This window comes from Amphiprion ocellaris, chromosome 12 (assembly GCF_022539595.1).
Source record: "Amphiprion ocellaris isolate individual 3 ecotype Okinawa chromosome 12, ASM2253959v1, whole genome shotgun sequence".
Classification (NCBI taxonomy): Eukaryota; Metazoa; Chordata; class Actinopteri; family Pomacentridae; genus Amphiprion; species Amphiprion ocellaris.
Genome location: NC_072777.1, coordinates 7065343 through 7078632, shown reverse-complemented (window position 1 = coordinate 7078632; position 13290 = coordinate 7065343).

The following is a 13290-nucleotide window of genomic DNA, read 5'->3' as shown; positions in this document are numbered from 1 at the left end:
AAATCCTGTATGACAGTTTGTCAGGTGTCGAGCTCTGCCTCTTTACAGACTGTGGAGTTGCACTGCTACGCATTTAAGACATAAAATTATGGTAACATCAGTCATAAGTAAGAATCATTTGAAACTACCAAAACATGAGTCCTTTCTGCAGTAGAGGGCAGCAGAGTGACAGAAATGACTGACCAGAGGAGTCTCTGTGTCAGCAAACAACACAATCAAGGCAGAACTACACATGATTTGTCTCTATATGTTAAATTTTTGTATGTGTTTGATGTGAAAAGTGAAATGGCAGAGCTGCTCGGTTGTCATGAGGGATGTTTGGTTATTTTGACAGGCGCTCTGGGGGAATAAAGGAAATGGATGAGAGTGTGAAGAACAGCAAGAGACGCAGGCTTTTCTCAGCCTTTCTTATTCCAGCTGATGGATAACAGCAGCTCTCCGGAGATCGGCAGGGTGTATGTGGAGAATGAGAATGCAGCCGGCGTGCAGTGTACAATAAAACTCCTCCTTCATGCATTCATCCTGCTCGTCCCGCATTAATACCCCACACAGTGACAGCGCGCCCTGAAGGATTCATTCTTCTTCCGTTAAAGCTGGAATCTGCTGTCGCCCTTTGTGAACTTGTTTCATCCTTTTCTCCACCCAGAGTGAAAATTTGATCAAGTCACAAATACGAGTGACAGGTGACGAATTAGTGGACAAATGAGTGCAGAAACAACAAAACAAGGTGCGTCCGTACACAACACAAGAGGGTGTTGATGCGAATGAAGTGAATCACGTTACGGCCTCCACAGTCAACAGATCTCCACACTGCTGAACACCTGTGAAGAGTTTTGGTGGGTACGTGTTAGACAACACTCCAACACCATCATCATCACAGGAAGAGGCACCTTCATACGACAGTTTATATTGGTTCTTTTTCTGATAGATCGCAAACAAAACAGCTGCAGCCTCAATCCTTTCATTGCTACTGGAGACCTGAGTGGTTCTATAGAAATAAGTTGCAATCATATGGCTTTGTAGAAGAACATGTATCCTTCAGCTCAGTCAGGTGCTTCTAAGATCAATAACACAGCAAAGGAGATTCAACACCACTGTGTGGTGAGGGTCAAGATGAAATAAAGCAAAGATGTACACTGATCAGAACCAACATTAAAACCACTGACAGGTGGAATGAATAAATATGATTATTAATTATAAAGACACCTACGGTCAGGTTCATAAATATTTGAACATTGACACAATTTTCAGCATTGCGGCTCTGCACACCACCATAATAGATGTAAAATTAAATAAGATGCTTTAAGTGCAGACTTTCACCAGCTTTGAGGGTATTTACATCCAAATCAGGTGAACGGTAAAGGAATTACAAGACATTTTATATGTGCCCTCCACCGGATCTTGTGTTTTTGTTTGTTTTTTGCCCCAGTATGCTATGGTTAGTACCAACCAAAAATCATCCAAAGAAAGACAACCAGAGCACCAGAAACAGCGCTGTGTGTGTCTAAGGTTGATTGATGGGAGTCAGGAGTGAAGGCTGGCTCATGTGGTCTGATCCCTCAGAAGAGCTCTTGTAGTACAGACAGCTGAAGACCTTAAAGCTGTTATGATAGAACGGTGTCAGAACACACAGAGGACCACAGTTTGTTGCGTATAGAGCTGCCGACCAGTCGCAACACACACAGTGATTCCTGTCATCATTGAAAGCACCTAGAATGGACATGTGGGCATCAGAACTGGACCACAGAACAATGACAGAAGGCGGCCTGGTCTGATGAATCATATTTTCTTTTCCATCGTATCGACGTCCGGGTGTGTGGTCATTGTTTACCTGGAGAAGACCTGGGCAATGTCCTGCTGGGAATCCTTGGTTCCCATATTTATGTGGATGTTACTTTGTCCTAAAATCTGTGGCAGATCACCCTTCATGACCGCTGTATTCCTAGATGGTCTGTTTCTACAGGATAATTCTTCCTGCCATACACTTTAAGGGAAGCGAGGATGATTTTTAAACCATTTGGTATCAGCTCCTTTTTCCTACAGGTCTTCTCTTGTGTAAACCTTTTTTCACTTTGCAGGTACTTGGAGAACACGTCTTCAGTCTGTCTCAGTGTCTTTTGTCTTTTTATGAGACCCAGACTGACTCTGTGATGTTGAGATCAGGACTCTGTGGGGTTCAGACCATCTGTAGCAGAATGCTGTCCTTCTTGTGGATAAAAACAGCTCTATGTGACACTAGTTGGATATATTTGACAAATCAATCACTTCAGCCAAACAGCACACAAGTAATTATTTGTTCCAGCATCACAAATGTAAGAATTTTCAGAATTTCTCCTGTTTGATATGATTATAAATGAGCACTCTTTGGATTCTTGACTGCTGGACTGACAAAACAACTTCAAGATGTCACTTTGGACTGAGAATCCGAATTCTGTGCAAAACTTTCAAATTCCAATTGCAAAAAAAGGACAAAAAATCAGCAAGTATTTGTGTGTTAAAAAAAAAAATGATAACAGCAACGCTTTGATTTTTGTTTTACATAACAGTGACTTACACAATCAATTATTAACTCCTTCCGATTCATTTGAAGGACACCGCCTTGCAGCTGGTGATGAATACGAAGGCTGACTGGGTTGTTTTAATGCCTCCTCTGGGATCCGTCCTATGACACATTTCAGGCTAACATCTTCACTAATCAATGAAAGCTTCTCCTCTGTGCGTCCACCTCCGAACGATCGAGATGATAATGAGACGATCAGTCGGCAGTGGAGGCAGCTGACACTGAACCCTGCCGATGACATCCCAGCATCCGCTCGATTCATGTCTGCACAGCTCCTCTGCTCTCTGAGGAGGACGAGCATCTTGCTGCTGAGGAGGTCTGAGGTCACGGTCGCCCACACAGCAGAGCTCCTGGGAGCTGCTGGGGCTCCAAATCTTCCTCAAGGACACTTGAGCAGGGCGGATACTGGAGGTCGCTCCTGCAGGGATGTTTCGATGACTTTTCTGTGTCTTTCTGGAAGTAACCTGGTGTCTACAAATGGTCACACTTTCCAGCTTTTTTCCAGCCACTCAGCTGTTCCAACCTCTTTGGTCCGGACCGGAATATCTCAGCAGCTGTGCAGACAAACAACTGCTGCATGAACAGCTTTGAAATTTTGTGCATTTACTTTTCTCCAAAAATGAATCTTGCAAATTTAGGCAATCCACTGATCTCTCCCACTGCACCAGCAAATCAATTGTCACGGCATTGTGAGTTCATGGTTTCATTTGACAGTGACATTGATCTTCCTTCTTGCATCTCCATGAGTTTGACGTTTCTAAATGTCTATACAGTTGCTGTATCAATTGCCAGCAAATTTGTTTCAGATATCCATGTTGGCCTGGGAATAAATCTCAATTACTTGGATAATTTTTCATTTAGCACCATCATCAGTTCGACACTGGAGCTTATTTATGCCTCAGTACCTGCAAACCTCATGACATTCCCATCAGCCTCAGCTTTGTGTTTGAGACTAATCAGCAAATGTCAGCATGCTAAAATGCCAAACTAAGATGGCGGAAATGATAAACATCATACTTGCTAAACATCAGCATATTGACTATCACTTACATGATGATGCTGGCATTTTGCACAAAGCATTACTGGGCTAGAAAACAACCAGTTCATCAGATGTGCCGTCCACCAGCCTAAAGCTGCAAACGTTAACGACTGATGTGTTGGGACTGCTGGAGTGGCATTTTGGGAACGTAGCCTGGCTTCTTGGCACTTAGATGAGAAATGGCACTTGTGGAACATTTTCCCCAAAATGTTTTCTAGCTTTTGAGGTTGCTTTAATGTTGTGCTGGAGCTGTACTGCACATGTGCTTTAGTATATGACTTTCCACTGTAAAAGCTCAGGGTAGGTGTGGGGGTGTGTGAACATTTACAGGAATGACTCCATGACCAGTCGTCTCAGACTTTACATTTCTGTTGCGGTGCTACTAAGCGTAACTCTATTTCCACGAGCACATAGGGGACTGACGAAGCTTATATGCTGAATTTTATGTTGTTGATTGTGACATTAGAGAGGATTATAGTGCCACTCCACGAGGACAATAAGTGGGCAGAAAAATGGCGCATATCTTCATCTCCAAGTTTCACGATTAGCATTGGTCTTTTCTGAGTTTAATCAATCAACCTTTCTTCCCATACCGGCTCAGAAGTACCTAATTCACAGTAGGTACTTTTCCTCCTGCAAAGAATATCTGAAAAAGACTCTACAGGGATGATTCTTGCAGTCAGAACTTGCACAAAGATTTGGCCAGCAGGTTTCTGCAGTGGAAAACAGGTGAATGTATTGCAGCAGCCATGTCTCCACTTAGTCCAAGAAGTTTAGATTGTGATGATGCCACAAAAATAAAAGTCACTTTCCCAGGTACTGAGGACAAATGTGACACCTGCCTGCTTCTAAAAGTAATTAGTAGTAAAAACCTGACCTTGGTTGCAGTTTAACGTGTCTTGTTTATAGTTTTACAGACTTCTTCGTCACTCTTGGCTGGTCTGAACCTGGTAGTGGATTCAATACGTACTTCTACTGGAGCTGGAGCTTCAGTCATGTTCACTGCTACTTGTAATTTTTCTTTCATTTCTAACAATTATTTTGAGTGTTTGAGTCCCAAACATCCGCCTTTCCTGTGAGTTCAAACCATCTATCTCTTTATAACTGAAAAATGTAGCTTCCTCACTGTGTGTCATCTCGCTCAGCATCTTGTTTTCATTTCATCGGGCCCAATATCATAAGATCTTTTGTGTCTGGCTGAGTTGTTTCTGTTACAGCTGCTGTTGTTACATTTCAGATCCCTGCACAGCCTGTTTCATTAGAGGTGGATGTGGAGCACCGAACACCAAGCAGCATTTCTCCTGATTTATAGACACAAACCTGTTGCTCTAATCTGTCACAAAATTTTCAGAATCCAACAACCTTCTGCAGACTGCGTGACCTGAGAAAACCCAGGAGAGGTGAAAACGGCAGACTTCAGGTCGAAGCAGGCTCTCCACCAGTCATCTCACCACCGCCCACGTATTGCGACATGCGTAATGATCTCCTCTCTGGCCGTCAGTGCAAGCCAGCTGACAGCGTCGAGCCTCCCACAGTGAACACGCTGTGGAAGAGGTCTGATGATGAGGCACAATCTGTCTGCAGGGTGACGTGGCCTGTCAGAGACGCCGAGTGTCGAAACCTCAGCTTCATTTCAATCCGTCAACCCATTCACAACCCAAAACCTCCGAAACAGATGACGAAGACGTCCCGAGAAGGCCTCGTCAAAGGAAAACCTAACACCAGAAGGGGTTTCTCTCTGAACTAACATGCCATGAATGATGGAGTGCATGTGGCTCTCCTCACAGGATGATGATTTTTTTTAGCCACAGGTGTATCGCTTTAATTCCCAATCAATACAGCTCAGGAGGCACAAAGAGGCAGAACATTCCTACAGAAGAGGAGGCTTTATTTTTATGTCGACTCACATTCTGCAGATCAGAGAGGAAGACGAGGCAGAGAAGACATTTACAGAAAAAAGATTGTGCAAATAATAGAGGCTTTTGATGCATAAATCAGAAGGATTTTAATGTGAGATCTGAGGGGACGCAAAGTGCAACAACAGAAATAGAAAGAAAACAGAGTGAGATCAAACTGATAACAGAACAAACTCCATCATGTTTGCTCTATTTCCTCTCGGCCCGTTTTTATATTGTGCTCGTGTTACTTCAGCAGGCTTCATTAAATCCTTGTGATATTCAGCAGCAAAAATAATAAAGTTTTGATGTTTTCGTTCCTCATTTTCCACTTGTGTCAGCAGTCGGGCAAAAGTCAGCAAAGTTAATATCCTTTTAAAGACGATCACTGCATTCACCAAAATAGCTACTTGTATGAGGATGAAATCAGGATTTATGTATGTGGAGAACTACATTGTCTGCCAGTGTGAGAGTTTCTTTGGGACATAATTTAGCACAAATTAATGTGATACAGAATAAAATTTATCGTCTGTTTAATGATTGTACCTGACAAAGCATGGTGGAAAACCATAGGGGACAACATGGCCAAAAACTTTTATGATAATATCACACTTGTTCCAGTGCTTCCTGGCAGTACAGAACAATAATTCCTTGTGACATAACCAATTAAATGAACACAACCTGGACGGGGTTAAGCACAGGAGAGCTCATGGATGGCTTAATCAAGTAGAATGATTAATTTCAACTTTTTTGCTAAAATTAACTTTGGTCTGTTATAAACTCAAAGGCTTCTGAGGTTCTGTAGTCTTCTGACACACGTTATCTGAGAAAAACTCAATTTGAGGCTTCCAAACATATTTCAGGTACTGCAGATACTTTGTGAAATAACAGGTCATGTATTCAGCGATTTAATTAACAGGATTTAAATGAGCCTTTAGCCTAGCTTAGCATAAAGACAACACAGTTCAGAATTATACCTACCAACACTTGATTAAAGATTAGCACATATTTGCAAACCATATATATATATATATATATATATATGATGATATGATATATATATATATATCTCATCAAATCTGCTGATTAGTTCAGTTAATTTGGGTGAATGTGGGTAAATGTGATTACATTAAATGTCTGATCAGCTCTCCAAACTTATAGTTATTCAGTTTGCGGAACATAATGATAATGAAAAGTGACAAAAACTAACTGAGAATGTGGAACCAAGAAATATCTGCCATTCTTTATTTATAAATGATTTAAGTAATTGACTGACTAGTCAGTGCAGCTCAAGTTTAATGTATAGATGAACAGATGAGAAATGTAAAAAAGACAATTTGTGTGTAGAGGAGTTGCATTCTGTGACCTGTAATTTCCTACTTCTAAATTTAGACAAGACTGAAGTCACTGTATTTGGCCCTAAACATCTCAGAAACTCGCTTTCAAAGCTTGTAGTTACTCTGGATGGCATTACATTGGCCTCCAGTACTACTGTGTGGAACCTCGGTGTTATCTTTGACCAGGACATGTCCTTTAACTCGCACATAAAACAAATCTGTAGGACTTCCTTTTTCCACCTGAGAAATATTTTGAAAATCAGGAACATCCTGTCTCAGAGTGATGCAGAAAAACTAGTCCATGCATTTGTTACTTCTAGGCTTGACCATTGTAATTCCTTATTATCAGGTTGTCCCAATAGCTCTATGAAACATCTACAGTTGATCCAAAATGCTTCAGCCAGAGTACTGACGGGAGTTAGCAAGAGAGATCATATTTCTAGTATATTGGCTTCTCTTCATTGGCTTCCTGGTAAATCTAGAATAGAATTCAAAATCCTTCTTCTGACATATAAAGCTCTTAACAACTAATCTCCATCATATCTTAAAGACCTCATAGTACCATATTATCCTAGCAGAACTCTTCGCTCTCAGACTGCAGGCTTACTTGTTGTTCCTAGAATCTCTAAAAGTAGAATGGGAGGCAGAGCCTTCAGTTATCAGGCGCCTCTCCTGTGGAACCAGCTCCCAGTTTGAGTTCAGGAGGCGGACACCCTCTCTATTTTTAAGACCAGGCTTAAAACCTTCCTTTTTACAAAACTTATAGTTGACTGAGGGGGTCAGTTGGAGTCCGCATGTATGGGGCACAACTGACTTCTTCGACATCCCTTAGTTATAGGCCTTGGCTGATGGGGACCACTTTTGATGCACTGAGCCCTTCTCTCATTACTTATGTATTTACCATGTTACATTGCATTCACTCTGTTTCTCCCTGTGTCCTTCTGAGTGTCCCTGCTCCCAGAGCTGGATGCTTCTGATCTGTGGTTGCTGTCCCACCAGCTGGCTTAGTCTTCATGTCCACTATGGGATGCTGCTGCTGTCTTTCCTCCAGCTGCCCATTTCCACCAGTCTACTCTGCATTGTCCTTACTATACATGACATGCTCTGTACACTGTTTGCATCTTAATACCAGCTATATAGGCAGTATATCCAATGCCAGAGCCTTACACCATAACAGTAAGCTTATGAATCGGCTTCAGTGTTGGCTTCTGTATATCCCCAGTCACTCTGTTTTCATTATGTATCACCTTGTATGTGTCATCTACCTTATTGCACATGTATGCCAATGTGTGTTATGTTTCCTTGTCCCCCACCCGCTCTACCTCTTCTGACTTTGTACCTCTCAAACTTCCTGGCCAGCAGCAAATGGGTCCCCCCCATATAACCTGGGTTCTGCTCAAGGTTTCTTCCTGTTAAAAGGGAGTATGCTTGCTTTTTTTTTTTTTCCTTTTCTAGACACTGTTGCCTTAGCACTTCCTCTGGGGGTTCAGGCCATTTGGGTTCTGTAAAGCGTCTTGGGACAATCTGAATTGTAAATGCCGCTACACAAGTAGAACCGAATTGAAAATGCTTGCAGTAGATTCAGTGGGCAGCAGTTTGGATGTATCTGACAATCGCCTTTTTAGAACAAAAAGGCTCTTCTTTATTTTTAACCCCTTTTTGAGTGTGCAAGTTTTGTTTCCCCACCTTGGATATCTTGTGTTTTCTTGGGGGAGGAAATGTAACAGGACTTAATAGTCAATACAGGCATCAAAAATGACTTGAATTGATATTTTGATGAGGAGTAGGAGGAAAAGAGGAACATTATTCATTAATTTCCCCACCCATATTTTTTCCCAGATGGTGGGAAGTTAGAGCCAGTAATTTCACACGCCTACTTTTTTTTTTTTTTTTTTTAAATTAACCTTGAGACTGGTCTGCAAGGCAGCAGACAGGAGGAAGAGAGTTTCTTATAAAAAGAAAAGGATTGTGGAGATGGTGGATTGAAAAATAAATAAATGCAAAGTTGCCCTAAAAGAGGTAAAACTGTATATTCAGCACCAGCTCATTTCTGACTTGCAAGCATAAATTTTCATATAAATGTCTTACAATAGTTTGTTGTGAAGATTCGATCTTCCATCAGTCAAGACAACAAAAGCCAGATGGTTAACTTTGTGTAAAGTGGCTTTGAGATGATGCGATACGAACAGCAGCCTGCTGCTTATGAAAGAAAATATCTCCCAGCATGCTTAGAGGCCCAGGGGTACTTCAACCATGACATGATTAATAACCCTGCACTTAAAATAGGCTTCAAAAATAATTACAGGAGATGGATGAGGGAAGTGCAGTTTCTGAATCAGAATCAGTTTAATTACAGAGTACAAAGAGCGGGGAAGGATTTGTGTTGGTGGGATGTGTGCAGAGACAAAGCAACAATAAAGGCAAAGTGCTGCTGGGAGTCGGCTTCTGATAATGTCGGGACTCACTGGGGAAAAAGTAACGCAGCAAGACTAAATGTTACAAAGTGCTGTCAAAAAATCAATTTCCGCGATATCAATCCATCACTGCTCCCTCGCTGCAGAGTCATTTCTGATACTAGAAAGCTACTTCCATCAGTGCAGACTCCTCTCAGGACTGTACAGGAACAAGCAGGGCTTCTAATTTGACCCTGAACTTCATTTTGCGTCGCTAACACGCTCTCAGACGGAGAATGAGTTTGACTGTGAGGATCTGGCAGCAGGGTTTTTGGGTCAAGAGCAAATTTACAAGCAAAGAGCTCCTGAGACTGTTACCATTATCGAGACTCTTTTCGGATTAGACCAGAAAAGGCCTTGAAACGTTGCACTGTCTGCACTCAGTTCACTGAAAACATTTTGTGATAAAAGAAGATAAAATATAAAGGTGTCTGAAAATGAAAACAATATTTTATCATGTGGCTCCTCAAGCAGACAAACATTCATGAGCTTATCTGTGCAAAAACAGATTATTCAAAATTTAAAAAGGTATTAAAAGTTGACAGATGAATTTATTAACATATCATTTACATAAAACATCACGAGTTAAGTTACCAGAGTTAGTGAGAATTAAATTCCAGATTTTCTAAAACCTGTTAGAAACTTTAAATTAGTTAAAATTGCATCCAAAGCTGAGGAGTCGTCTTGGTTTCATAGCTTGGTTTCAAGGTCAGTGTCAGACAAATGAACTAGTGCTAAATGAACGTGGACATCATTCTTTGCAAATGAAAAAGAGCACAGACAAATTAAAGGGTTGATTAGAGATCTCGGGGCTCAGCGAGGTTGAAACGAATGATTATTTTTATTAATAGAACATTTATTTAATAAATCAGTTGGTCAAGAGATCTTTAGACTTGAGTCCTTGAGACCAGGGATCAACTGAATATCAGGGCTGATATTCTGCATTTTTTAAATTATTATTATTGTGGGTTTTTTTTAACTGATAAAATGAATGAAGTGTGTTACATTGGCTCTGATGTAGCCGTCTGTACAAGTCGGGAGTAACAGCCAATCATTGAAAGCTAGAGTTTACAGAGACAGATGAGCACATTTGCAAACTGGAGCAGCCCCTACAATAAAGAAAATACCTGAAAGGGAAGTGAAATTTCCACATTTCAAGAAAATTTTTCAAAGTGATTTCCATTATCAGCATCTTTAAGAACAGAAAATGTAATGTTTCCACACAAAAAACAAACTATGAATGCAGACAAATGTAACAATGGAATTACTAGGAGAATATATCAGAGTAGCTGCAGAGGTTGAATCCCACACAGAGGTGATCTGATTCTATTAGTCCTGTGATGTTTCTCACTGCAGAGCTTCTTTCATGCTTCTTTTATGGGTCAAGAGTTATGGAGGCTGCAGTGGAGAGCGCTGATGAAAGCTTAGCCTGTATTCTGAGAACAAAATAAAAGAGCATTTTGGATGTGATCGCTCATCCAGCTGTTGACTGGCTGTCATCATAAAGCAGATCTACTTGGAACTGTGTGTGTAGATAACTTTAATGAAACAGAGACCATCTTTATCTTGTTTGCATCTTCTACACAGAAGGTAAACATTAGTCCAGTGCGAGCAGGTCATGTGATTACTTCCTGACATATTACCTTCATATTTAAGTGGCAGCTCAGAGATCAGATAAGAGTAAAAGCATGGCGGACCTCTATTCTCTCCATCCATCTGGACGGTCGAGGAGACTTTGTTTGATGCTGCTGAGTTGTGAGTGTAACACACATCTAACGGTCGACGTGTTTATCTGGTTGCCCGGCAACATCACTGCGGGGGAGGCCTCCACAAAGGGCCTCAAATAAGAATATTTTTTCCTAATTTAAAGAAATATGGACTGGTGTCCTAGTGCTCTGAATGTCTCGGACACGAAAGGAGCTGGTCCATTGGTTATTTTGGTGGCCCTGCAGCTGTAAAAATTATTCACAGCCTGATTTCTGAGGCTGACAGAATCTTTAAAAACACATCTTTAAAAACCATGTGCAATTTATCCTGGTGTTTGTGCTTTATGTATGTGTCCTGGGGTAGTTTATCCAGTTTTGTTAAAACTGCTGATGCATCTTTTTTTTTATAGTTTTGGGAATAGTAGTTTAAAAAACTAGCATTAAAGTTCATACATCTCTTTCATTTAATTGAACAGTTTGGATGTTTGTGTTTGTGCAGCAGAAACCATAATCCTCTAAATCTTCCGTTTAATATTACAGAAGGAACCGGGGATCATAATTGATCTCTTGCACTCACTGTATTTATCTCCAGATAACACAGATTTGCTGTTCAACTGCTTAAAGGATATTAATCTTCGAACAGAGATAAGACAGAAATCAAAGTGTTTGGTTCTGGGCCACACAGGCAGCAAGTCTGCAGCTTCCTGGAGTCCTTTACCAGGCTAATGACAAAGACCTGGACATTATTATCAAAGCTGAACCTTAATTCACACAATAACATAATCAAAACATCCTCGCGTTATGTCAGAAATGTCTCAAAATCTGAAGCGTGGCCTCCTCTTCTCTGTGCTGTAAGGCCTTTACAGTGTCTTAAACTTTATTCACAAAGGTGCTGAATATTTCTCCTCTCATGCTGCAATATGAATCATTTTTCAGTGTGACTGATGCCGTTTGAGAAATTTTAGTTGAACAATACAACAGCCAGGAAGCTCATCAGCCATGAGTCAAGTAGGGATTTCAGCAAAAACTTGAATTAAACTAACTTAAGCCACGTGTATGGGGTTAAGTTATCTTGGTTTATTATATAACCAGGAATTATCTTCATCTATAGCTGAGAAGTACTAACAAAAAGACGTGTACAGGAGGTCCTCTGTTTATGACATCCTCGATTTACATCGTTTCGCCGTTACGTCAGAACTGATTACAGGCCGGTCCTCGGTTTAATGTATGCTGTTTTGTTGTTACGTCGGAACTGGTTCAGTGGAACTAGTTGGCAAACGGAGCAGATGAATATGTAGTCACACGGCAAGCGGATGAACACTGTCAGTACAGTAGTCACGCGATGCTATAAGACGGCTTTGTTTACATTTGCCACCACATTGGATTACGCTACATTCGCTAACTTCATTATGGCTCCCAAGCGTAAGTCAGACTTGCAGTTTACATTTTTGCTGGTATTTTCCTACAGAGTTGTGTTTCAGTGTGAGCTAATGACTATTTGTCGTTACTGTGGTTGTACAAATATGTAAACTGATTAATATCATGATGTACGTAACGGATTTGTTTACATTTTCGCTGGAGCTCCGACTTACGGAGAAAATCGACTTATGTCACACCGTAGGAATGGAACTCCGTAAGCCAAGGACCCCCTGTACTTAATGAATTATTGTAGGCTTTAGATTTGCAGCTGCTTTCAAGTATGGTAATTTAAAAGCTGTGTACAATCCACACAATGCCTTACTCAAAATGAAGCTGCCTGTAACTTCAGCAGAACTTTTGACAATATCTCTTCATTCTTCTTAAAAAGCTTCACTTGTTCAATACAGAATTTATTCTAAAATTTTGCTTCTCGTCTTCAAACTGAATGCCTGGCACCTGGATATGTATAAATCGACCAGACTGATCCCTCAGGTCCCAGGATGACCTTCTTATCCAAACTCACAAATCAGCAACACAGCATTTGAGCACTGCTGAAGTCCGACCAGTCTGCCAGCTGATTAGCATTTTGCACCAATGCTTTAACTGGGGGGTCCAATTGAGATAATAAATACCTGCCTTCCAAGAGAGAAGTGGCCAAGAGCAGAGCAACAAATAAGTCAAACAGTGAGGTACAGTTTCAAAGAAAGTTCACACTGGACAACATTCAACCAGGCACCAGGACACAACTGTAAGGTTTATACTCTTTAACATTTAACAACAGCGATATCTGCTGACTTAATTAAATTACAGGTCATTTAAGATACACAACTCCCCAATATTCATCAGCTCAGGACTTTTTAACTACTGCTGAAAGGAGTTCA